Source organism: Grammomys surdaster, unplaced genomic scaffold (assembly GCF_004785775.1).
Source record: "Grammomys surdaster isolate TR1022 unplaced genomic scaffold, NIH_TR_1.0 212, whole genome shotgun sequence".
In the NCBI taxonomy this organism is placed as follows: Eukaryota; Metazoa; Chordata; class Mammalia; order Rodentia; family Muridae; genus Grammomys; species Grammomys surdaster.
The window spans coordinates 1,936,346-1,963,917 of record NW_021604657.1 but is presented as its reverse complement, the minus strand read 5'-3'; positions in this window follow the sequence as shown (position 1 = coordinate 1,963,917).

Here is a 27,572-nt window from a genome sequence, read left to right as displayed (position 1 = left end):
GAGGGACATTTTTATATAAATACACCTAGATGCTGTCAGTTCACCTAGTATCATACACAGCTTTTAAAGGAGAAATAACAACTATAGGACCTATATCAATAAGAGTCAGTTCCTATGAAAACAGATTTGCCTAGTATTTGTTCATTCCATCTGATGCTTATTCATCAAACTTGCTGTAGTAACCCATACTATAAAACCCATTATTATCAAAGTCTTGCATTACAGTATTGCACACAGAATAAACTGTATCTTTGAAGCAAATCAGTTGATAACTTTAGACCACAGCGTTTCTCTGAGACAAAATATGGTTGCTTCTTATATACATTCACATTTATACACCCATGTGTTGTTTGTATTGCTCCAGATAACATGCATGAGTATAAACTAACCCAAAAAACCCAGTGAAACTTAAACTCTGCTGTATGAAAGCAGGTATTAAGGTAAATGAAAGTGGGGAGTGACTGAAATAAAGATCAAAAGAAATTAGTTTGATTTGTAAAGATTGTTTGACCATCATGTTTATTAGAATAATTATTTTAGACAATTTCAAGAAACCTCTATCAGATTACAGAAGAATATAAGTTCTTGTTTTTTCCCCTAAAACTATGCCATTAACATTGCTTTTTGAAATATAAATAACACTATTCATTGAATCAACTAAGTGTATTGTGATCAGAATTTGGGGGCCAAGAGGATAGAACATAATAGAGCAGAAAGCACAGAGCAAAGGTGTGATGGTGAATGCAAGCATACAGTGCTGTCTGTGACATGCAACACGTTTGTAACCATGGCTCCAGCCAGAAACTTAAACCTGTGGCTATCTGCAAACACCAACAAAGTCTGTTTGTTGAGTCTTAAAACCAGCAAGAGACTAAGCTCCCTGAAAGAAATGATAAGAAAGATAAACTAATTATCATTTATTCTTTTAAAAAATATAAACTCACTGGAAATATAAAAATATAAGCACTTTACAGGGGAACATTAAATCACAGTCATTTTAAGTAAGCTCACTTATCCATAGAAATGTCACATGAAGATATTAAAGACCTTTAATAAGGCTGCAGTAAACTTCAAAGTAAATTTTGTTAATGTCAAAGAGTGAAAACCAGATAGCAGTACAAAGAGTACCCAAGAGCCTATATCTAGCTTGATTAATTACCAGCTAATTTCTTATCTCTTGTATTTCTTCTTCCATTCATGGGTTCTTCTACTATCCCAATTACATTGACAACATTTCTTGACAGTGTCACTAAACCTATAAATGTGTACTATGATGACAGTTGTTAGTTTTTTTTCAGTGTTCATATTTTCAGTAAATTTCAAAATATTGATAGACCACAATAAAATACTGCTTTGTACACATACTACAATGACTATAATCAAAAGGACAAAATAATAAATGTTGTCAGTGATCCAGAGAAACTGTATCCTTATATGTCACTAGTAACAATGTAAAATTTTGTAGCTACTTTTGGAAAGCGACTGTGAATGTCCTTGAAGTGTCCAAAGCGCTACCGTACAATCTCCTAATTTCACTCCTGCTTATCCACTGAAGAGAATGGGACATCTGAATCCACAGTTAGACTTGTCCCAAACTTATATGAATCATAAGATTCTATATCTAAGATAGTGATGTGGCTTAGTGGGCAGTTAGCCTTCTGTGTAGGCATGAGGACCTGAGCCTGGATCCCTAGCACTCAGATACACTGAACAGTGGAGCAAATGCCTGTAATCTCAGTCTTAAGGGGTAGAGACAAGTTGGAACCCTGAGGGTTTGATGGCCAGCTACTTTATGGCAAACTGTAGGCTCTGTAATCTAACAAAAAAATAGTGGCGGAGAATGGTAGCACAAAACACCTGACATCTTCATGTGGATTCCACATGAGCAAGTAAAACATATAATACATTCATACACACAATACACCAAACACACAATGATACAAATGAGCACAATGTCTGCCACCTGAAATCATGGATCAATAAAATATATTATATGAAATATCCAACATGATACTATTCAGGAAACACAAGAATGAAAAGTTTATGTGTTGTATGACACAATGAACCTTGAGATGTTCAGACCAAAAAAAAAAAAAAAAACAACAAGAACAGCAACAAAACCAAAATCAAATCAGAACAGAACAGAACAAAACAAAACAAAAAGCTATAGAGGGAAAATCCAGGAAACTGTCACAACAGGTGAATCCATGGCCTAGGAAGGAGATTCATGAGCCAGAGAAGTAAGAGTAAGTTGTGAGAGGAAGGGGAAACAGAAGGGGCACAGAGTTACTTTTTTTTTCTTTTCTTCATAATGAATCTGTCGAAAAAAGTACTAAGGCAATGGGTGTAGACATCACGAATATATTGAAAAGCCACTGACTTGCATAGTTTGAATAGGTAAATTTCATGATATGTAACACTATTAAATTGTTCTGTTGACGCATGTGAATGTGTTGCTGTGGGGATTATATCTCAGCAACACTGTTATTTTAATGAATGCAAAGAAAGGAAGTCACATGACTGAAAAAAGGCATGACATGTTCTCATTTCCAAAACATGGAAGATTGATGAGAACCCCAAAATTGAATAGTACGTATTTAGGTTGAATTAAATAAACATTTCCACATTATTTTTATTAATTCTTTTATTTATTTACATTTCAAATGGTGTCCCCATTCCTGGTCTCCCCTCTGCAAGCTGCTGACCCCATTTGCCCTCCCCTTTGCCTTTAGGGTACTCACCCATCCACCCACCCACCCACTCTTGCCTCACTCCTCTAGCATTCTCCTTTGCTGGGCCAATAAGTCTCCACAGGACCAAGTGCCTCTCTTCCCACTGATGCCAGATAAGGCAGTCCTTTTCTGTACATGTAGTGAGAACCATGGACTGACTCATGTACACTCTTTAGTTGGTAGTTTAGTCCCTGGGAGCTCTGAGGCGTCTGGCTAATTGATGTTGTTTTTTTTCCCCTTAGGGGTTGCAATCCCCTTCAGCTCCTCTAGTCCTGGGGTCCCCAGGCTCAGTCTAATGGTTGACAAGGAATATCTGCACCTGCCTTAGTCAGGTTCTGGCAGAGCCTCTCAGAGGACTGCTATACCAGGTTCCTGTCTGTAAGCACTTCTTGACATCAGCAATAGAGTCAGGGTTTGGTGTCTGCAGATGGGATGGATCCCAAAGTGGGGTGGTCTCTTCTCTGTTTCATTATCTGCTCCATTATTTTCCCTGCAGTTCCTTTAGACAGGAACAATACTGGGTTACAGATTTTGAGATGGGTGCATGGCTCCATCCCTCAACTGGGAGCCATGTCTAAACTGGGGCCACCATCTACTGAAGGTGGACTCTTCAGGTTCTATCTCCTTGCTGATGTTGGGCATTTCTGCTAATGTCATCCTAATTGGGCCCTGGGAACCTCTTGCATCCCTGGCATCTGGGACTTTCTAGTGGTTCCCTGTATCATTAATATTAAAAAAGCAATCCATGCCATCACTGGCAAGGCACTGGCATGCCTTGTTCTCATCTTTGCAGACTTTCTGACCTGGAGCTCCCAAGTCTCTCCACCAGCTTGCTAAATTCCCAATGGCAGGTCATTACCACACCAGCCCCACTCTTCCAAATTCCCATGGCTTTTTGGGGTGCACTTCTTGCAAACCCATACATTACTGCTATACCTTCTCTCTGGACCCCAGTTGTTATGAGATTCTTAATGACTGCTTCTATTTTCTTAGGGGTTATAGGACAGTTTAGATGGTTTATCTGATCCTGATTTAACTTCGGTACCTGGTACCTGTCTTCTAAATCATCCATTTCATCTAGATTTTCCAGTTTTGTTATAGGCTTTTGTAGTAGGATCTGATGATTTTTTGAATTTTGTCATTTTTCTGTTGTTAGGTCTCCCATTTTCTTTCTGATTTTATTAATTTGGATACTGTCTCTGTACCCTCTGATTAGTCATGCTAAGGGTTTATTTATCTTGTTGATTTTCTTACAGAATCAGCTCTTAGTTTTGTTGATTATTTGTATAGTTATCTTTGTTTCAAATTGGTTAATTTCAGCCCTGAGTTTGACTATTTCCTGCCGTCTACTAGTCTTGGATTTGTTTACTTCTTTGTTTTCTAGAGCTCTCAGATGTGCTATTAAGCTGCTAGTGTAGCATCTCTCCAATTTCTTTATGAAGGCACTCAGTGCTATGAATTTTCCTCTTAGTACTGCTTTCATTTTGTCCCATAAATTGTGCTATGCTGTGCCTTCATTTTCATAAAATTCTAGAAAGACTTTAATTTCTTTATTTCTTCCCTGAACAAGTAAGTTATCATTGAATAGAGAGCTGTGCAGTTTACATGAGTATATGGGCTTTCTGTTGTTTTGGTTTTTACTGAACACCAGCCTTAGTCCAATGTGATCTGATGGAATGTATGTGAGTATTTCAATATTCTTATATCTGTTGAGGCTTGTATTGTGTCTGATCATATGGTTGATTTTAGAGAAGGTATTGTGAGGTACTGAGAAGAAGGTATATGCTTTATTTTTAGGATGAAATGTTATGTAGATATCTGTTAAATCCATTTGATTCATAACTTGTTAGTTTCACTGTGTCTCTGTTTAGTTTCTGTTTCAATGATCTGTTGATAGGTGAGAGTGGGGTATTGAAATCCCCCACTACTGTTGTGTGAGGTTCAATGTGTGTTTTGAACTTTAGTAATGTTTCTTTTACAAATGTGGATGTTCTTGCATTTGGGATATAGATGTTCAAAATTGAGAGTTTATCTCAAGGAATTTTTTTGATAAGTATTAAGTGTCCTTCCCCATCTCTTTTGATAACTTTTGGTTGAAGTCTATTTTATTGCATTTTAGCATGGCTACTCCAGCTTTTTTTCTTGAGACCATTTACATGGAAATTTTATTTTCAGCCTTTTAGTCTGAGGTAGTGTCTGTCTTTCTCTCTGAAGTGTTTTTCTAGTATGGAGCAAAATTCTGGAGTTTGTTTACTTATCCATTCTGTTAGCCTAATTGTTTTTATTGGGGAACTGAGTCCATTGATGTTGAAATGTATTAAAGACCAATCATTTTTGGTTCCTGTTATTTTTGTTGTTAGAAGTGGTATTATGTTTCTGTGGTTCTCTTCTTTTAGGGTTGTTCTGAGATAATTAATTTCTTGGTATTTGTTGGGTGTAGTTTCCCTCCTTGTGTTGGAGGTTTTCTTCTGTTAACCTCTGTAGGGCTGTTTTAGTGGAAAGATATTGTTTAAATTTGGTTTTGTCATGGAATTTCTTGATATCTCCATCTATGGTGATAGAAAGTTTTGCTGGGTATATAGTCTGGGCTGGCATTTGTGTTCTTTTAGGATCTGTATGGCATCTGTCCAAGATCTTCTGGCTTTTAGAGTCTCTGTTGAGAATTCTGTTGTAATTTTGATACATCTGCCTTTATATGTTACTTGACATACTCCCTTACTGCTTTTAATATTCTTTCTTTCTTCTGTGCATTTGGTATTTTGATTATTATGTGATGCAAGAAATTTCTTTTTTGGCCCAATATATTTGGTGTTCTATAAGGTTTTTGTACATTTATGGGCATTTCTTTTCGTTAGGAAAGTTTTCTTCTATGATTTTGTTGAAGATGTTTACTGGCTCTTTGAATTGAAAATCTTCACTCTCTTCTTTACCTGTCATTCTTAGGTTTGGTCTTTTCACTGTACCCTGAATGTTCTGAATGTTTTGGGTTAGGAAATTTTTGAACTTTATGTTTTCTTTGATTGTTGTGACAATATGTTCTATGGTACTATATTTATTCTATGGTATTTTCTGAGATTCTCTCTTCTACCTCGTGTGTTTTGCTGGTGACTCTTGCATCTGCAACTCCTCATCTCTTTCCTAGGTTTTCTATTTCCAGAGTTTCCTTGCTTTGTAATGTCTTTATTGTTTATATTTCCATTTTTAGATCCTGGTTGATTTTGTTTAATTCTTTTACCTGTTTGTGTTTTCCTGTATTTCTTTAAGGGATTTATGTTTCCTCTTTAAGGGCTTCTACCTATTTACCTGTGTTTTCCTATATTTCTTTAAGAAAGTTATTTATGTCCTCCTTAAGGTTTTCCTCTATCGTCTTTATGAGATGGGATTTTAGATCAGAATCTGATATTCATGTGTGATAGGGTATCCAGGGCTTGTTGTGGTAGGAGAACTGGGTTTTGATGTTGCCACATGGCATTGGTTTCTATTGCTATTGTTAGTTCTCTTGCTTCTTGCCATCTGGTTATCTCTATTGTTAATTGGCCTTACTATTAGTGACTAGAGCCTGTCCCTCCTGTGAGCCTGGTTATAATGGACCTCCTTGAGTCAGGTTGTCTTTGGGTATAGGAGGTGGGAGGGAGTGCCCAATCTGTGATCCTGTGTGTCTGATTGGGTTGGACCTCCTGGAAGGCAAGCTGTCTCTGAGTGTAGGACAGGGTCTGGAGTACTGGATATGCCCCATGCAAAGTTGTGGGCCTGTAAGGAAGATGTGTCTCCAGCAGGGTGAATAGGTCCCTTGTCCACTGGGCCTGATAGGGGTCCCAGTTAGGCCAAGTATTGGGGCAGGGGTGTTGTGTCTCAACTGTGAGCCTGATTATGATAGACCTCCTGGGAGTCAAGCTGTCTCTGGGTGTGGGCGAGAGGGCTTACATAAACATTTTAAAAAGTGAAAAGATAAGATAAAATTTTCAATGAAGCATCTTTTTTTTGTCTTTGGAAATTGTTGCATATTTGAGTAAATCTATACATGTACATCTGCTGAACTTTTCCCTATTAGTGTTCTGAAAAAAAATCCAGAAAATTTTTGTGAAAATGCTACCAGTTGTCCAAATTAGTCACATCACTTTTCTGTCTTCCCAGTATGAATTCTGACCTCAGCCATATTATCATATCCACAGGGAACGTAGAGCTAGTCATACCTGTGTTGTCTGGTTAAGAGAATCACTATGATGTATAACTCAGATAACTGATATTAAAAAAAATCTTGAAAACTAGGCATGTGTCTTATGTCCATGCTTATTTTTGTTGGGCTACATGGCAGTTTATTCACTGAAAACCAAATCTGAATTTTGAACACTGGAGAAGAGTTGAGGTGGTTCCAGCTAGCTTACTGCAGCCTTTGTCTGGATCTTGTCCCTTACCACATTGTCACTGAATCAATTCTGGCAACTGTGCTTTAGGACTCATTTAGGGAACATAATAAATGCTGCTACATTCATAGGTGCATCTGTATATATATTAATATAAGAGGTGGTAGGAAGGATGCTTATTTGTGCTTTTAATGAGCAAGTAGATCCCCCTTAGCTGGTAGCAGGTCTGGTTAGAAGACTCATATTTGACCCTTTCAAATATATTTAATTTTTAATGTTATATTTATTGCCAGCTTTTCAGAAGCTAGGACAAGATGTAAGTATCACTTTTCCCTTAACAGAGATGATAGAAAAGTTTACGTACCTTTAAATCCAAAATTAGATCTAAACCTACCCAGCCCTCACTACTTTGCCTCTGTGTTTCACAGACTTGCTATGTCCCCTTGACCTTAGAAACAAGATTTAGAAAGCAAGTCTCATAATTTATTTTATCTTGACTTGACAAGCTTCCAGATGAACTGACAGTTTTGCTTCATAATTAAAAAATGAAATAGAACCTTTCTTTAGCTATTTTTTTCTCTAACTTGCCATTAGACATGAACATAAGTCAGTGCCAGTATATGGATTTATATTTTCTAGAATCTGTAGATGCTGATGGGGCAAAATATGTAAACTAACTTAAACTGAGGCTGCACATGAAGTGGCTCTCTCCTTCTGGGCAGGTTTTTATTTTTTATTTTTTATTTTTTTAAATCAAATCATAATTTTTACTTATTCACACAAAAAGGCAGAACGTAGGGGAGGGGATGACACCGGAGTATGGGTGTTCAGGGGGAGTACAGATATCTTTCGGAACATGGTATCAGCTGGGTGAAAGTTCAGGGGACAGGTCACTATGACTCTGTCTATGATTCACTTGTCCTTATCTAAGTTGGTATTATCTGCCAAGGCTACCTATTTACAAGGTCTATTACTACTCAGGCTGGTAAATTTCCACAAAAGCTGTCTGTTTACACTAGCTTATAGCCCCCTGTTTCAATGTTTTTCCACAGAGACCCAAGACTTGGTGTTAGTGTACATGTATGATAGGCCTATTGCTGATTTTAGGCCTATGGCTGATTTTAGGCCTTCAGTGTATAAGCAGGGCTGCCCCTGACATCTCCTCCCTTCTCTAAGTATAGAAAGGTTGTGGTGATTCTAATCTTGTGAAGGCAGGGATAGAGGCCTGACCTCCAGTAATTGAAGGGTCTGGGCAGGTTATATTTTACCCATAAATACTTAGTGGATGTTGGTAGTTTGAGGCCTATGCTAGAGGGAGTGGTTCTCATTCCCATTGACTTTGATTACCCAAGTGGTCCTGAATAAAACCAGAAATGGCCATGAGAGATTTATCTTTCCAACATTTGTCTGTGAATGTATACTACCTGTGATGGAATATCCTCCTCTGCTTTAGTTTGATGCGTGCAACGTGGTAAGAAAGTTTCTCCTTTGTCCCATTGAGCTCTTGGAAGGAATGTCATGCAAGGAAAGATGTAGTTGGGAATTCAGTGGCTTTGTCCACCAGATATTCCAGAAGAAACAGGGTCAGAATGGAGCCATGGGAGCCAGCCAAGGGCTGGCTCTAGTTGAGGCTGAGGAGGAATCACTCACTGTTTTTAAGGGGCAGTGTCAGCTAAGTAGAAGTCTAACCAATTTCATAGTAGGAGATATACTGTAAGTAAGATTACAGGTGACAGTGCATCCTGAGTGTCTGTCCTCTTTCTAGTTAGTCCGGATCTTTGTATCAGCAAACTAGCCAGTAGCTAAAAGAAGTGTATATATTGTGTGCAGAAGGTAGTGATCTATTCATATAAGTGTATATATGTATGAGCAAGTTGTTGAAGAAGACAACAGGGTGGGGACAGACACACAGAGAGACAAAGAGAGAAACAGTCACACAGACTGACCAGAGATAGGCAATAGAGGACAGACAAACAGAAACAGACAGTGGAGACAGACGTAGATGGAGCTGGAGCCAGACACAGAGAGATGGAGAGAGACAGAGACAGATACATGCACATACAGAGGAAGGGGGAGATCTCTCTCTATCTCTCTTTATATATGTATCATCTATATCTCTATCTTTCTATCTATCTATCATCTATCTATCTATCTATCCATCTATCGATAGAGAAAGTGAGAGAGAAAGAGAGAGAGAGAGAAAGAGAGAGAGAGAAAGAGAGAGAGAGAAAGAGAGAGAGAGAGAGAGAGAGAGAGAGAGAGAGAGGCAGATGGACATAGACACTTAGAAAGACAAAGATAGACAGACAGGCAGACACTTAGAGAGAAAGACAAAGACAGATAGACAGACTGGAGGTAGGAGGAGAGAGACAGGATAGACAGACAAGCACCCAGAAGATTCTAGCTGTCTGGAAGAGGGACTAACAAAGACTAAGCATCTTGACAGAAAGAAGGAAATGAGAGATTCTAAGGAGGGGCTGAGTCCCAAAAGAGCCAAATAGTGGTATGGAGTGAGCATATGCCTTACCAGCTGGAAGGAAAAAGACAAATTCCAACCCTTGCTAGTAGATTTGGGGTTTGTGAAAAATAGTCATGCTCAGTTCAGTTTCTTTAGGGAACTCAGCAGAATCAAGGCTCATGGCTCAGTCTTTAAGACTACTGTTCCCAAGAGGTATGAAGTCAAGAAGGGACTAAAACTGTGAACAGGCTACCAACATAGTGGAATAAGCAAGATTCCCAGGGTGGTATTTTCAAGATTTAACTATTGATCTTATGTGTCTTTCAAAATTCATTTGGGCCTTACTAGCTAATAAAGATTGTATTATTGCTTTTGTGTTACAATGTTTAATAATTGTGTTGAAAAGCAGATCTTTTTAAAAAATTAAAACTGAAACAAAAGAAAACAAACAAAAAAACCTAGCTAAATGCAAAGTATAACATTTATTCCATTGAGTAGAGCTTTGGACTCAAGGTATCTTGAGAGATTTGATGATGAGCACACGCCATCAAGGTAAAACTCTCAAAGGAATATCTATTCTTAGCTGGATGTTTTCATGTGCCAGTCATTGGAGAACTTTTCACCTCAAGCATATGCTAATGCATACCCATCCTTCACATGTCTCTAATATAAAACAAGGGAAAATGGAAGGTATAGCATTCAGGGCAAGTTTAAAAGTCTGGAACTCCAGACTTAAAAGTGGAACTACTGTTCCACTTGAATTGCTTACTGTCTAGTCCTGCCCTTGACCTTCTGGGCTTTGCGGGTATCTCATCACCTGAAGTATGGGGCTCAAATTAGAGGGCTGATGTGGTATAATAGAATATGTCTTTAATTCTCTGCTCAGGCAAACTGTAGATTTCAGGAAGACAAGGAATAAGTGATGGACAAGGACCAGTAAGAGGGCTAGAACTCAGAAATCTGGAAAGAAAGGAAGCCAAGGTTCAGCTAAACATAGGTGATATCTTCTGCACACATTACCGGAGAATTGGCTATGAGACTGAATGGGTAAAACAGTTAATATATAAGAGCTCCTGCCGAGAGTGGGAGGGGACAGCATAGGGGCTGGACAGGCTTTAGATCATAAGTTCATACACTGGAGAAAATGTAAATGTAGAAGTTGAAGTCACAGTAAAAGGCAAGAGGTTGTTACAGGAAAGGGTAGGTAAACCAGTGAGGTCTATGCTTTTAGAGTTAGCAAATCTTCACATTTCTCATTAAGAGCAGAATCTTATATCTGTGCAAAGTTCATATCACAGAAGAGCAGGAAGCCCTGAGGTAAGGCATAAAGTGGCTCTCCATGTTCCTTGCACCAACTCTCCTCTACCTTCAAAGAAGCCTGTTCCCATGTCTTCACTACCTCCAGTGTCCTGTAGACTCTGAACTGTTTTAGGTGTTAGGACAACTGGAGTCTACAGGGACACATTTTCATTGTGTTGTAGGTAACTAAAACACACAGTTGGAAAGATGGTAAGTACTTCTTCCTGTGGAGCTCTCAATAGTGGGCCTTCCTAGCCAGAATGAAGATTTTATTGAGGAGTTCTCCTGGGGAAGCAAGTCCTTCAGAATGTGACACAGAGCTGTGACTGGTGTTAAGGGTTCATGATCCAAGTTATTTAGAAGCTGAAGTAGGAGGATTAAGAGTTCAAGTTCTATCTAGGATCCAGAGCAAGTTCAAGAATAAATTTAGGAACTTGGTGAGAACCCAACCCCCCCCATCCCCCAAACTCAAAAATAAATGTGAAATAAGGAAGGACTGGAAATGTAGATTCATGGCAATGCCTGTTATTAATATTATTTCTTTGTTAGATAGGTTTTAGTTAATGTAACAAAGGGTCTCACTTTATCTTAATTTGAACTGGAGTTTACTATATTACGCAGAATAGCTAGAATTTACAGGAATTCTGTCACGCTGTCCAGAGTTCTACCATTGTAGACATGAGCCACTATAGTCTCCTGGCAGAATCCCCCTTGGGTTATTTTGGTTTATTATCCTACTAATGTTCCCTCTTATTGACAGTCTTGGGCCTCAACCCCATAATAGATGGATTCAATCTGAACTCGGATTGTAGAGAAATTCCCTTAGAGTAGGAACCATCTCTTTATATGCACTTTTACTAATGAATTTTAAATACCAGTGCTTGATTTCTTAGAATATTTTAAAACTATTTTAAACTATATTTCCCTAGAAAATTATGCTACCATGACTGAAATTGAGAAGTCTTTTCAAAGGTGGATCACAACCCATTATTTGTCTTCTGAAGCTTAATAAATTGTGCCATGAATGTTGAAGAACTTTGAAATAAATCCAACAAATTTCAGTATAAACGGTTATAAAGTTTGACTTGGCAATTATATGAAATCCATCATACAATATGTGACTAAATCTAGCTTTATCATCTTCTGGCAGAAGAAGAAATGGGGTTTATTGAATGTCAGCTAACTACTCAGAAAATGTTATTTTCTCAAGGAAACAACTTGTTAGGAGGCTTAGTCTTTGCCTTTTAATCCCACAGTGTCTTTTGAATATATTTCTTTAAAAGTCTGAACATATCTCTGGGATTTAATTACAAAAGGCAATAAATGTTGTGTAAAAATTTCCTAGGAACATGAGTGCCCATATAGCCACCACAGATCAGGCACTGATGATGTACCAAAGGGATAGTCCCAAACAAATCCAGATGACAAGTCAATTAATTTAATTATAGTTACTAGCAATGTGAGTGAGGGATTACTTTTGAGAATATAGATGAGGGATTACTTTCAAGAGTATATGCAATTAACAAATGGCTACACCACTGGGGGAAAATGTTTCTCTTTCCTAGCAATGTTTAACAGCTTATATTTCCTCTGGGCAGGGTAAAATTGTAAACTCCTTTTCCATCTAATGTCAGTTACATGTATAACGCAAGTAAAGGGCAGGGCTCACATGAACACCTGCCTCTTCTCTGCAATAGAACATTCATGCCCAATCTTCTGTGGGTCTAATGCTGGCTGGAAATCAATAGTTCCTGAGCATGTAAGAGAACAAAACTAAGCACTTTTAAACAGAGTGTCATACCAAGTAACAGAGGAATTAGCACCTAGAATGTTTTGTTCATTGTTGAAACTCAATCCAAATAGAGTAAGGATTGCTGGCTTTTTAAGGAGAGGTCTATGTTGTATTTCAAGCCTCTGAGCTAAACATGCCTTCCCTGCATGGCTTGAAGGCAATGTTTACCTTGACCTGAAATATTCCTGCTATAATTTTTATTCCATTTCACTAATTTTAAAATAACATTCTTATCTCTTCTGAAACTGCAATTTTAAATTCTTGCTTATTCATTGTGCAAAGAGAAAATATGCTTATTTCTAAATCAGAGTTTTGTTTTGTTTAGTTTTTAATAGACCTTAGAGCATGTCTTAGCTGGGGAAAAACGCTCTATTGACCCCAAGTCCTCAGAAATAGAGCTTATTGCCTCTAAGACTTCTCTGTGAAATGTCAAAGCAAATAGTTTTATAAGTCTTGTGTTCAGGACTCTTAATTAATCTCCTCATAAGTGGACCTAAATCAGCCATATAGACTCTGATACTGAGAAGGCTCAATCAGGGCCAAAGCCTGAAAAGATTTTGTTATGTTTTCAGTGGTTCAACAATGTATACTGAGTGTTCCTGTTCCTTAGCATCTAGTGTGGACACATGAACATAGAGCAGAAGTAAGCCCTTGTTTTGCTAGTGTTGGATAAGCACTAAACACCTTCCATGATGTATAGATAAGTTGTGATACTTTGTTAAAGGAAAGCTCACTGGGAAGTTTGTTACAGACATCTAGACCATCACTACTACTCTAAATAATCTAGCAAGTGCCTCCTAAGATAATAAGGACATCTCCCATCCATCCACAAAACCATCATCAGACCCATAACTCCATCATCTTACCTAACAAATAGCTCACATTTAAATTTTCCAGTTTATTTCAAAGTTATTTTCTAGATACCTTTTTTGTTGGTTAATTTTATTCGATCCCAAACCCAGTCTTTTAATTCTTGTACTTGAGAATTTTACATATTTTCAATCTGCTTTTCTTATTTTTCCCAGTCCAGGTAGGTGGTATCATGGCATGTCTCAAAATATGACTGCACCTGTTTCCTCTTAGATACATTCATATTATTAAATACTTGAAAGTTTCTTCTACAACCTTTCTTCCATTGCCACGTCACTTATGTAATGTTCCTTCTTGATGTAACTTATCATGAATTATCCCTTAGGCCATTGGTAACAAGAGCTCCTGCTATTGGCTGGATGGCAGCAGCAGCCCTTGGATAGTACCTGCTATCCAAGTATCTACCTTGGATAGTAGAGGTTTGTGTGTGTGTGTGTGTGTGTGTGTGTGTGTGTGTGTGTGTGTATCTGTATGTTTCTGTCGCATCCACCCTTGTTCCGCAAGGAAGATGCGACACTCGAGCTCTTCTTCTGCAGTTTATTCAGGAACCTTTTAACAATCTTCTGACCCCGGGGAGGCACCGTGAGGCTCTCCACATGTTTCTATATGTAGGCACACATCCATGCAATGTCCACAGAGGCCACCGAGAGATATCAGATCTCCTGGAGTTAGAGTCATAATAGGTTGTGAGTTACCCAATGGGTATTGGGTACTGGTCCTTGGTCCTCTCCAAGCAGAGTAAGCTCTCTTAACGACTGCTCCACCACCCATTCAGTGTCTTAAGTAACTGTAAATTCCATGTCCATGGTGCTCAGGGTTGGGAAACATACTTTTAATAGTAATACGAACATCAACATTCCACCACTGTGAGGTAAATATGTCAAAAAAAGAACACACTAGGAAAACTGCTTTCTTTCCACCATCCTTGGGCTATAAAGAATGACTCTTTAGGTGTATTTGGCTCCCAGTGGCTTCATTGCTCTACATAAGTTTCACACATTATAATGTCAGCCAACATATCCAATTGAAATATTTTCTTAGATTTAAAAAAATTATGTATCATTATTTTGTGGTATGGGAAGGGCACCTGCCACAGTATGGCTGTGGAGGGCAGGGAACAGCCAGCATCTGGGTTCAATTTTTTTCTTATTTGTGTGGGTTCTAGGAATTCAACTTAGGCCATTGGGCTTATGCAATAAGTGCTTTTGTTTTAAACCACTTGGAGGCTTTTTCTTTAAAGATGATATTTGTATGTTTGATACTATTGTATTTGATTTGTATATGATACACAAAGGCAAAAGACTGTTTTAGTATTTCAGGACTAAATTCTAAGATGTGAGTGTATAAGTGTGTGCGTGTGTGTGTGTGTGTGTGTGTGTGTGAGAGAGAGAGAGAGAGAGAGAGAGAGAGAGAGAGAGAGAGAGAGAGAAAGTTTATAAATGTGATGCCTCATTCTTAAGTTTGTTACTATGATGCCATGCTGATCCTTAAAGTTAGCTGTGAAATAAAGACTAGTTTGTATACCATAACTCAGGAAATGTTACAAAACTTGGCATTTTTCTTTTTTTTTTCTTTGATAGCTGTTACTAATGTTAAACATCATGGCAGTAGATCTCAGTTAACAGCTCTCCTGAATGCAGCCCAAACAGGAGTGTCCTACTAGAAGTTATATAGTCTCAAGCAGAATCCAGTGGCATTAAAACAAGAATGAGCATCTGGGAGGACCTTTGGGGAATATGATAAACTCCAGTGTGGGGGTAGGAGCCAATGCAAACACACATCTTGCTTAGAGCCAGACTCTTACTTTCTAATTTGGTAAGGTCTGGGGTGGTACCAATTAGTTTGTATTATTTTGTCATTTAAGTTGCTATGATGCTGATGCTGGGATCTCCACTCCAGGAGATCCACTGCCTTTGTGTAACCAGATGGAGAGCAAGGTGGCTGATGGTGTTTTCACAGTCCTTTCATTTTAATTTATCAGCAGGAAATTAAGTTTTATCTTTTGTGGTTTGAATTCTGTATAGACTGAACTATATGTCTCCCTAAAGGAAACTTACGACACAGAAGGAAATGACCCCACCTTTGCATGTAATATTACTAAAATTTAGCCCCAAAGACGATAAAATGTTCAGTGCAGTGAACTTGCCTTCGACAATAACCAGATGCAGTCAATACCATAACTTTTCCATTTTTGAACACCAGCCAAGAATTATTCTACACTCCTGACATTCTGAAGTTAGCATTTTATGACTGGCTTCAACATCATAATACTATCTTTCCTTTGAGTCATTTATGTTTCAATTGCTTTAAAATTTCAAATAGCTGTAGCTTCTGATAACCTCATTAAATAGGATTTCATCAAGAATTCTGGGGAACCTTTCAAAGGACCTAGAAACTGCCTGTGTAATTTTCTTATAGTTTGATTTCTGCAGCTAGACCTTGCTAGTTCTTTGTCTGAGAGTTATCTTATATCAGAATAGCTAGCTCATCTCCTCTTGTGCTCACATGTCTGTTCATCTTTTCTGTAAGAAAGGAAAAGACATAGGTCAATCATAGCCATGTGTTTGAACATTGTCTATGAGCTATTCAGGCCAGACTAACTAATCTCATTACTGGTCTCCATGCCCTTGGGAATGTGAAACCGGAGTCTTCAGCCTTTTATCATCTGAAATATTTAGATGTGGTAATAGGATAAAGATGAAAAGAAATAGATTTTCTTTTTTATTATTTAGTTTTACTGCCAATTTATTTTTTAGGAGGCTAAAATTTTGATAATACTCAATATTTGTCAGGCATAGAATCAGATGATTTATAAATATTGCTTCAGATAATTACACGTGAACACTATTAAGTGAAATTTGCCTGCAATGATAAATGTCTACAGAGCCTGGAGAATTTCTAGTACATCATGTCACATAGTATATGGTATCTTCAATGTGTCTTTGGATTACATGGAAAGCATGTACAACAAATATACATGCTAACTAAACTCTGAGTACTTTAGAGTCTGAGTATATAGAGGAAAGCAATATATTTCAACATATTTCAAATGCAATTTGATTTGCCCTTTAATAATTCAAAACTAGAGGTATAACAGTGAAGGATTTTTCAAAATTGCAAACATCCAGTTGACCATTGTGACATAGCTATTATTGATTGCTTGAGGATGGAGATTCACAATTTTGGTTTTAGTGATGGTTTGAATGAGCATGTCCCCATAGGTTCATACTGTGAATGTGTGGTTACCCGTTGGTAGAACTGTTTGTGAAGGACTAGGAAACATGGCTTTGTTGGAGGAAGTGTGTCACAGGAGTGGACTTTGGGGCTTCAGAAACCTCCTGCTGTCTCCATGGCATTCTTTATCTCTGAGTTGCTACTTGAAAAGTGATCTCTCACTTGTTTCTACCATTCTGCCTTTACTCCACCACCATAGATTCTAATCCTCTGAAACCATAAACCCAATTAAACACATTCTTTTATAAATAACCTTGGTCATGAAGCTTTATCACAATAGAAAGGTAACTAACTATACAGCTCTTTCAGTTCTAAAAAAACCCTGAAGATTTCAAACTTTCCATAGAATAAGACATTTAGAGGACAAGAAGATATGCTACCACATTCATACTTAATGCTTGGATTTTACATCTGTACCATTAAGTATCCCATTAATAGCTTGTATACATGTTATGGCAACAAAATAATAATATCCCCCATATACAATGTGTAATTGACAAAGATTTTCTTAAGGCTTATCAAATACTAGTGTCACTTAAAATGTAGATGCAGTCTTCATTTCCATGGAATACCTTTTATATATTAGATAGTAGAAAGAGTGTGTATTTTGTAGGATGGTACGAAACTCATGAGGATTTTGTTTAGAAAGGGATCACATTTTAGTAGAAGCCTTGATATAGAGGCATTTTGTAAAGGCATTGTTGCCACAATGCAACAAAGGGCAGGTGGAAATGTTGCTTTATATTTCTTAAGGTTAACCAACATTTATCTTTCCTGATGGTTCAAAAAAGGATTATGTGTATTGTATTCAGTTTCCTAGTACTATAATAATCTCCAGAATAATCAACTTATATGATATTTTGTAATTTTTTGATAAACATTGTTATTGACATACATCAACTGTATAAATTATCTGGACCTGAAAGAAACTAGATTCTCACATTGCCTTTGATAGACAGGCTTCTAATCAGCCCAAATTCTTCATTCTTCCTCTTAAAGTTTCTACTATTACCTAAAAGTATGAAGGGGAAACTTCATAATTAACATACTGGCCTTGAAGAACATTTCAGATCGAAACTACAGGAATGAATATGTTCATCTATACATATTGATGCATATATCTATGTGTAAGTATAAATTTATATAAAAGATAAATGTAAGATACATAATTACCTGTGCAGAAATACTTTCTCTCCTAATACATTTCCTTGTGAAACTGACAAAAGGCTAGGTATGAAGCCACCAAGGAAAAACGTTTCAGCTGTGTCATGGTAGCTGTATCTTTATGTTGATGTTTTCTTTGTGCTTAAACATCTTTGATGCTTCACTTGATTAATCCTGTGATGTCCAGAAATTAAAGCACCAGGACAATTCCCCAGTTGCCATATATATTTAATGATGAATGAAATGGTCTTCATCTTCAATGGTTCCAAACTTCATTATAATATCACTTTGTGAATTTCATCCTATATCTCATGAAATTTTCTAGAACATGGTTCCCACTCAGTCATAACTATTCATAAAACACATTCAAAAATGTATACAAAACAAAATACACTATTGCTACTCTACTCCCACCTGAGCCATGCTTTTCCAATTTCTCTTTGAAGTGCTTGCTAAGTAAACTTTAAGTTAAACTACCTATGTTTCTTGACTGGATTCTTCCCATTCTAAAAGACAAGACCATAAAGAAGCCCCTAACACTATTTTTTAGGTATTTGCTTTTTATATTCCTTGTCTTTTCCATTACCTTAACACAGCTGACTATAACTTGAACCCTAAAGTTGCTTTTTACTGGATATTTGCATTATTTCTTAAGAAAACTTGAATCTTGCCTTGTATAACTTTAAGCTGAGCCTTTCCTTACAGAGTCAGCAATTGAAAAGTTCTATTCACTGAATGTCACAATCACTAGGTTCATCTTCTAGTATCTAGCCTAAAGGGTTGGGGTAGCTGTGTCTACCTGCATGAGGCTATTGAAAACAGATTCCGGTTGTTGAACCGGGAATACTTCTTAAATTGTCTCTCTAGAAAATTCCCATATGTCACCATTTCCCCTTTATATATTGTGAAAATATAAGACTTGAAAAAGTTTAGGTGTCTTTTCAGTATTCGGGCAACCAATCACAGTAAGCCAACTTGAAGTTTAGCTAAATGTGAGATTGAGGTGCCGCTCAATGATGAGGAAATATTAGAGCACCCTGGTCATTGAACAAGGTTTGTGGTGAACTCTTGCCACCAGGTGCCTCCGTTCCTGTCACCTGTGCAGGGATGCTGGTCAGAGGTTGTCACAAAATCTAGATCATTGTGGATGCTTTGCTCACATTCTTGCTTTATTTTAACTAGTAAGTGCAATTATAACTGTGGAAAACTGTCACAGCTGTCACAGGGAGGCTTCCAAATGGAAAGGAGAGAAATACAGTCACATTTGGAGTCAGCTCAAGAGTTATTAGTCATACTGGAAAAGACAGGAAATTAAATGCATGAGTTTTATGTGTTGATTTTGGTAAAAGTTCAATATATCAACTGTTTCCTAAACTGAGACCTAGACCAGTTACAACTAACACTTCTGTGAAGATGCGTGGAGCAGAGATACAATTTCTAATGATTATGTTTCTAATAATATCTATCATATTGAAGTACTAATCTATAGTAAAATAACTCAGTTATTTTTAATGTAGCTTGTTTTATAATAGCAGACAATACTATCTCAGACAGTGTTCAGAGTACTTGCCTCACAGCTTTATTAAATCCATTTGTAGATAGATAAATGGAGATTCGGAGACATCAGAACACTCCCAGCCATCAAGGCTTTGCCCAGTTCCTTTTGTGTTTTGACTATTCATAGTGAAATTTTCCAAATAATACAGCTTCCCCTTATTAACCAATATCCCTCCCTGTCTCTCCTTTTTAAATAGTTCCTTCTCTAAGTGAGAGTTTGAACTCAAACTAACATGGTACCACCTTCCCAAACTGACTGGAGCTGGGAAGGTAGAAAAGGATTTTTCAGAAAACTGTTTTATTGTTTTATGAAAGCCTCAATAACTGATTCCCAGCTCATGAAGATTACTCTAGAAAAATGTAAGAAGGGAGCATACTTAAATAAGCATGTTGTATCATTATGATATTCAGAGCAAATGATGTTAACCATTTCAGTATTTCTTACCAGTCTTCACCTAATTAACTGCTGATGTGACCTTGTATCTCTGAGCAGTTCTGCTTGCATGGATAGCTGAAAAGTCACCCTCTCCAGCCTGTCAAAACCAGATCCTTGCAGATGTACACAGTGGTTTTCACTGCTTTTTGGTGGGAAGGGGTAGTTACTTACTGTATCCAAGAATCTGTATTACCAAGACCTAGAAGAAGAAAATAATTGTCCAATTTAGCATTTCTTCAAATATTGAATATGCATTTCACATCTTTATAACACTGCCCATAAACGTAAGAAAACTTTTGCGCAAGAAATTGATGGGTTTCATCAAAAAGGTAAATTAATCTTTGCTTATTTATATAGCAAAAATTTATTATATATATATATATATATACATATACATATACATATACATATACATATACATATACATATACATATACATATACATATACATATATATATATATATATGTTGAAGCCTGGGATGGTCTGAAACTTACTTTGTAGCAAAGGCTAGCCTTCGGTTATTTCTCCTGACTCTATCTCTCAAGTACTGAAATTACAGAGAGTGCTATCATGACTGCCTGCCTAGATTAATATAATTGATTCTTTAAAATTCTTCACTTTATTTAATTGTTAGTGTAATAATAATGATTAAAATCACTTTCAGATTCCATCTTATGCCAATTGGAATGGCCATTGTCAAAAGGAATCAAAAGGAAAAGTAAACAAACCAGTTCTGATGACTTGAGGCCCCTACATATAATAAAAATATAAATTAGCCCAGATTTTATGAATGACAGATGGAGATGTATAGCAAAAATAAAATCAGATATACTTATGATACAGCCATACCACTCCTGAGCAAATACTCAAAAGAATTAAAATCAATATTCATAAGAAATAGAGTCTTAGCTATTCCATTGTCAGGTGACCAGTTTTTTGAGGTCATGAATTTCTTTCTAGATCAGTTGGTACTTAAACTGTGTTTGAAGCTGGGCAATATTTCAGACATGGAGATGAAGGACAGAAGAACACCATGCAAGAGGGTCATGTGTGGCAACTATGACACAGAAGAATGGAGTAGCAATGGCAAGTTCCCTTACAGTGATCACCTACAGGATAAATTACACTTTATTACAAATGAAAAGAACAGTGAAAAGGTATGCCCAGATTATTTACAAATTAAATAATAAGATATGAGCATAGAAAGTTGAGAGAAAGATAAGTGCAGTGAAATTTTCTCTGTTGGTTATTTCATTCTGGAGACAATAGAGTGGTAAACGGAAAGATGGAAAACATGAATCACTACAAATATGTTTGACTTTGGAGCTGAAGACCAGGAAAGGCATGAGGACAGAAGGAAGACATTTTATCAGGGTTGCCCTTACAAAATTTGCAGTTTTAAATAAGACAGAAGCTTTGGCTATTTCTTTCCCTCCCAGTTGTTGTTAAAACCTGTGAGGAAGTAGGGGAAGTTGGTCAAAGTCTCCTTTGTCCTGTTTTGTGTCAGAATACACATGGTTTCATGAGCTTCAGAAGAGCTGGCCCAACATGACTCACCTAAGACAAGGTTCTTAGATGCTGCCACTCCAGCTTTTCTGCAAAATGGGGATAAGACAATATAATAAAAAGGAAATGGACCTTGAAGATTACAAAGCATAAGGTATCAAATCATGTGACATTGGACTGGATAGTAATTAATAGTTAAGCCAAATCCATGATAAACCCTGAGGTTTGGCCTAAATTTTGTACCATATCTAGTACAGAGAGAAATGCAGTAAGTTATATTCTAGTGTACAATATTACTACTTCATTTCAAGCCATTTCATTTTTCATTCACAAAAATACCATGAGTATCATAATTCTTTTTCATCATTAAATTCTAGTCCTTTTCAAATTCATCATTAAATTCCAGTCCCTTTCAATATAATGATTTTAAATATAATGATTATAAGGATAACCTTTAGATAAGTATCACTTTCTTCTTCTCTTTTTAAACAGCTTCCATAACAAACACTAGAGGTGACTTACTCATTAATCATGCATAGTGTAACTTCTGGGAAGAAGTGATGAAGATGTTTGAGGAAAGGAAACTGAGTGTGGTCTATGAAATTAAATGTGTTCACGGCTCCAATCTTCCGTTATGTGGCTGAATCATTTAAATTCACTGATCTTGCAATTTCTAATGATACAATGGGGTATTGCTACTTACATAGGGATGACAAAAAGATTAAGTGCTACTCAAAAGGCGATACCAACTCACACAGAATTAGGCAGCTCATAGTTTGCAATGAGCTTTGTATCCTCTACAAATGTTGACCAACTGCCTGAGAATAATTCTTTAAAGTAAATGTATATTGATGAGCCAGTCCCAGGCTTGTGGCACTTATTAAACAGATAAATGTGCCTAATAAAGTCTGTGAACTCTTGATACATAGAAGAATCTAAAGAAGTAACTTCTATATTTTACCTTTTTGGAAGCTTGGGATATGACTAAATTATTTAATCTTTTCATGTAGGCTATTTTTAGCCTAAAAATAATGAAATACTGCTGTTTGAATTGCAGTGATGGAGATGTTTATTTTTCTAGTTCCATCATGTTTTCTAAAATCTGGATTTTAATAATTGGTTGTTAGATTTACCATTGTGAACCTTGTGTGCCTTGTTTCCTAAATGCACTTAGGCTCAATAAAGATCATAAGCTGAGCATACTGAACTTCCAACTTGTCAACTTTGAAATATAATTTTAATATGTAATTCTAAATACTGAGCCTTTGAATGTACAACTGAATGTGATAACTTGAAAGGGATTTTTGAATCATAAAACATTGATCTAGGAGAAACTTTAGACACTTATTTCAAACAGATAAATCTATTTTCTATATAATTGTGTTACTGGTGTAAGCAGCTTTCACCAGAAAGTCACATTTAACATAATAAAATCTGTAAGGTGTCCATAGAGTTTATAGGCATTTGGTTTTTCTTTTTGACTACTCTGATTTATGTTTCTCCTCACACACCTGATTTTTCAGTACAAAATTTGCAGCCTCATATTACTCTTTCATTCAGCCATGTCTTTCTGGCCAGAGAAGGCAGTTCAGAAATCTATCAACAACATAACACATTTCAGTATTGATGCTTTTGATCATCCTTTTCCCTACCCATAATTATCTAAGTGATTGGTTGTGCTCATTAAAAGTTCTTATTATGTCTCTGGGGTTCAGTGCAAATTCCCCCTCTCAGACAGACTCCCTACAGTGCCTCCATAGCACAAAAGGATCACTCTGACACAGAGATAATGTTCTAATTTATTTCTATTGTCAATAATACAGGAGAACGATTAGGTTTACATGTGATTCCTGCTTCACCATGAGAGGCTTCGGGGAAGGACACTCATCTTTTTCAGTGATTAACTATTAACATTCAATCAATTTTTTTTTAGATCTGCCAATCAATACAAGATGATCTAAACACAGTCCTATGGAGCTAAATTACTTTATGTCAGAGAGCTATCATGTCTTAAACTACAAGGCAAAAGTAGGATTGTAAATTGTCAATTATAGTATTTAGGAGGAACTAGGCAACAGAATAAGGAATGATGTATGGGAAAGACATAAAGGGATGATGACAGAGTTCATCCCTGGACATTTGGGAAATAGCAAAAGAAATGGGAGGTTTAATATTTTAATAAAACCTAAACAGAGTCATACTATATCATACTTACCTCTTCCGTATAACCTGAACACATTTAAGACAATATTAACTTTAGACAAAGTTACTTTTTCATAAAAATAAATGGAAAAGATTAAATTTATACTGAGAAAACACATAGAACATTTTGCTTAGGGAGACTTGGAGACCATTACATATTATGTATTTTAAAACAACTGAAGGAAATGTCTATAAAAAGTTGTCACTTTAACAGGAGGTAATTTAAGTTCACAAATTTCATTCAGCCTTCCTAGATGCATCAAGATCCAATATATATAATATGTGCAACATATCCTGGGAAATAGTAATTTGCCATTATGTTGTAACTAGTGCTGTTCCTAAATTAGAATGCAAAGCTTCTGATGAATCACATTAGTGTTTTGTTAAGATGTTTGTTCTTAGGATCATTTGTTCATGGTGTGAAAAATCAGAAATGAATTGCTGGCGAGATGCTCAGTGGATAAAGCTCTTTCAGCCCAAGTGTGACAACCACAGTTCAATCCTTAGAACCCACAGAAGTTCAGAGTAGGTGTAGCAAGCTGTCTGGCTTAGACTAGTACTAGCAAGCTCTAGGTTAAGTTGAAAACAGCTATAGTTTTTCTAAATAAATGAGTTGAAGAGACATTAAAAGGTAATACTAGCATCATCCTTGGTTTACTGCATGTATAAGCATACGCATGTGCGTACACCTGTATACACATATGCACAAACATACATGTGAACACACATATGTGAATGCTGAAATCAATCATTAAGAAATAAATTGTGACCTACATTTTCAAAAGTATCTATTTTAATTTTTTTTTAAAAAAATAACACTTTACCCATATATCCTGAAATTGTGAGAGTCTGGTTAGTAATTAAAGTTCGTATTAGTGTTGGAGACAGAGGTAGTACATGTGTGTGTGAGTGTGTGTGTGTGTGTGTGTGTGTGTGTTAAAATCCGTGTATTGGTTACCCAAAATCTGTGATTTCCTTGGATTGTGAATTTAAGTTAGGTCTTGTCATGAAAGTAGGACCAGTTTCGTCACTGGTTCACATCATTTGCTTATTCATTTGTTTTCTCTGTAGAAGTGATTGTTATGACTAAATGATTATGGAACTTTGTGCGCTAGCTGGCCACAATGTTATGGTGACTGTGGACATGCTGCAATGAACAAGAGGATGATTCATCATTTGAGGAAGCCACTAAAGACACCAATTTTCCTGACCATCTAATGCTTATCTTCAGCAGCCAATCATCATTTCTCTGTCTTCATGAATAACAAGAACTTGGGTCTTGGGTTTAACTCTATTTCTATTACTCTTTTGTACTTATGATTCAGAAGTTCTCACATTACTTTTATTTATATTTAATTACTTTATCTTTCTACAAATTATTTTTGTTTCTTTTTCTCTGGACATTGACAAATGCATTTAATTGAGATCTATACAAGGAGGACTTTGTATATTTGTTGCTTTAATAGACAGTTGTGAGTCAGTATCTCTTCCTTAGCCTCCTCATTGTCACGTATTAACATCTAGACTTCCAAAGATAGAGTCTTTGAAACTTTTATCCCTCTTGGACAGTTAGTATTTATTGGGGATGGTGTCCTAGGTTTATAAATCTGTGTCTACAATTTCCTTCAAACATGAATTGACACTAGACATATCTGAAGAGCTTTGCCTAAAACATGGGTTTAGGACCAGTTTAACCAACTGATAACCTTTCCTTGTATATTTACTCACTAAGCTTAGCGATCAGTTATTGCAAGAAACGTTTTCTATTCGGTAATGATGAATGAGATACTCACAGTCTCTGCTGCTCTTGTGGTTTGAGTGAAAATGGCCTCCATGGACTCATATATTTGAATGTTTGGTTTCCAGTTGATGGAACTGTGTGGGAATTACTAGGAGGTATATCCTTTGTTTGCAGAGGTGTAATTTTTATGGGAGGAGATGTATCATTGTGGGTAGGCTTTGGAATTTCAAAAGCCCATGCCAAGTCTTGTTAACTATCTCCCTGTCTCTAATTTGCAGGCAAAGATATAAATTCTCTCCTAATTGTTTAAAATAATGTAAGAATCCAAAAATTTAAGTGTCTCTTACTTGCCAGAAATAACAGTAAGAAAGCAGAAAGATTTGGCCAAAGAAAGTCTTGCAAAAGAAAATATTAAATGATATGAAGTATCTAATGGATAATTTATCATTACAGACATGAAAGTTCTGATATTACATGTACCTAACTCCAAAATCTCAGACTTCTCTTTACTTTCATGTGGTCCTGCATATTTCTATGTTCCCTTACTATTCCATTCCTTCTTGACCTCTCCATATTCCCTTATTATAATCTTTTTATACCATTAGCAACATTGTGTACACACTTCTGCATGTTTCTATCCCATTAAATATTTCCCAGTGTAACTTTAATCTCAGTTCATCTTAGTTTTGTTAGATGTTTCTTCATCTTACTGCCTCTTTGATCTTCCTTTCCTTGTACTCTCCTCTAGATTTAGTAACAAATACAAAATCTAGTAAATAAAATAAACACACAAATACGTACACACACACACAGAAACACATACACAGACACACACAGTCACAGACCCACATAGACACAGACGCACACAGACACACACACACAGACTCACACACACATATACAAAAATCAAGTAGATATTAAAATGATCCATAAATGGTATATCACAATAGGGTTATGATCTAATCATTTTAAATGACTATTAAGTAGGTCTTAGCATCCTTAGTTTTACCTTGGATATTTCAGTAGTTGCCTATTTCTGGAAGTTTATGTTCAGTTTCAGTTCATAACCCCATCCCAACCAAGGCCTATACATAGCTGTGTATAGAGGTCCTTACTACATAGTAATTGCACCACACTTTTGTGCATCTTTCATTTCTTTACACATAGTAGTATTGTCCTCTAAATACAATTACCATTTTTCTTCTTGAGAATATTTGTCTTGAAGACTCATTTAAAAGAGTATCTCCAGTCTAATAGTATATCTGATATTTTTATTACAAATAACAACTCCATTGGCCTATCTATACACTTGTTTCCCCTTGGCTACCTAATGGCTTCTCCCATCTTCCTGTGTTTCTCTCTATATATCAATTCTCAGTTTTGTTATCTATGTTCATAATTCTTCTTCCATGTGGAAGAATCCACCTCTAACTTTTATTTCCATGAAGGATATTTAATTACTTACTAGATTCAATAATTCACTTTTCTGTTTTACTTTTTTTTTCATTTTAAAATATTTATTGGATTAAGCATTTTACAAATGAATTTAATTATAACATAAGATGCAAAGTTGAACAAATAAGACACGAGTTGAACAATGGTAGTAGCCGTAGACATATTAAAGTTGAAGATGGGAAGCTCATGAGGCCTCAACTCTACACAAAGAACTACAGGCAAGTGAGAATTGTTGTGAGCAAAAGAAATCATTTTTTTGATAAACTTTTTATTGGATATTTTATCTGTTTTCTTTTGGATGATTGCAGTCATATAAAATTAGTTCTTGTACTCTATGAGAAGCACTTATGAATATCATAGTCCATATAACTTGATACTTTGTATCCATTGCACATTGGTGGAATCACACTTGCAGATATATAACTTACTATGGAGTCTTAAAGATCTTGAAAGAAAGAAGTATGTGTCATCTGTTACATATGCTGTAGGTTTAATAAGAAAATTCAACCTAGCAGTGTATATTTGGATAATATCACCCATATACTAAAGCTATGAAAATTATTATCCATAATATATAATTAGTTTTCCATAATAGAAAAACATAATTATAAATATTTTTGTTATTATAAAATATTATATTATGGAAATATTATTATTTTATTTTAATATCATTACTAATTTTTCATAATACCATTATGGAAAATTAATAATAATTATTAATTATATAATTACAATTAATTATAATTATTATATCATGGAA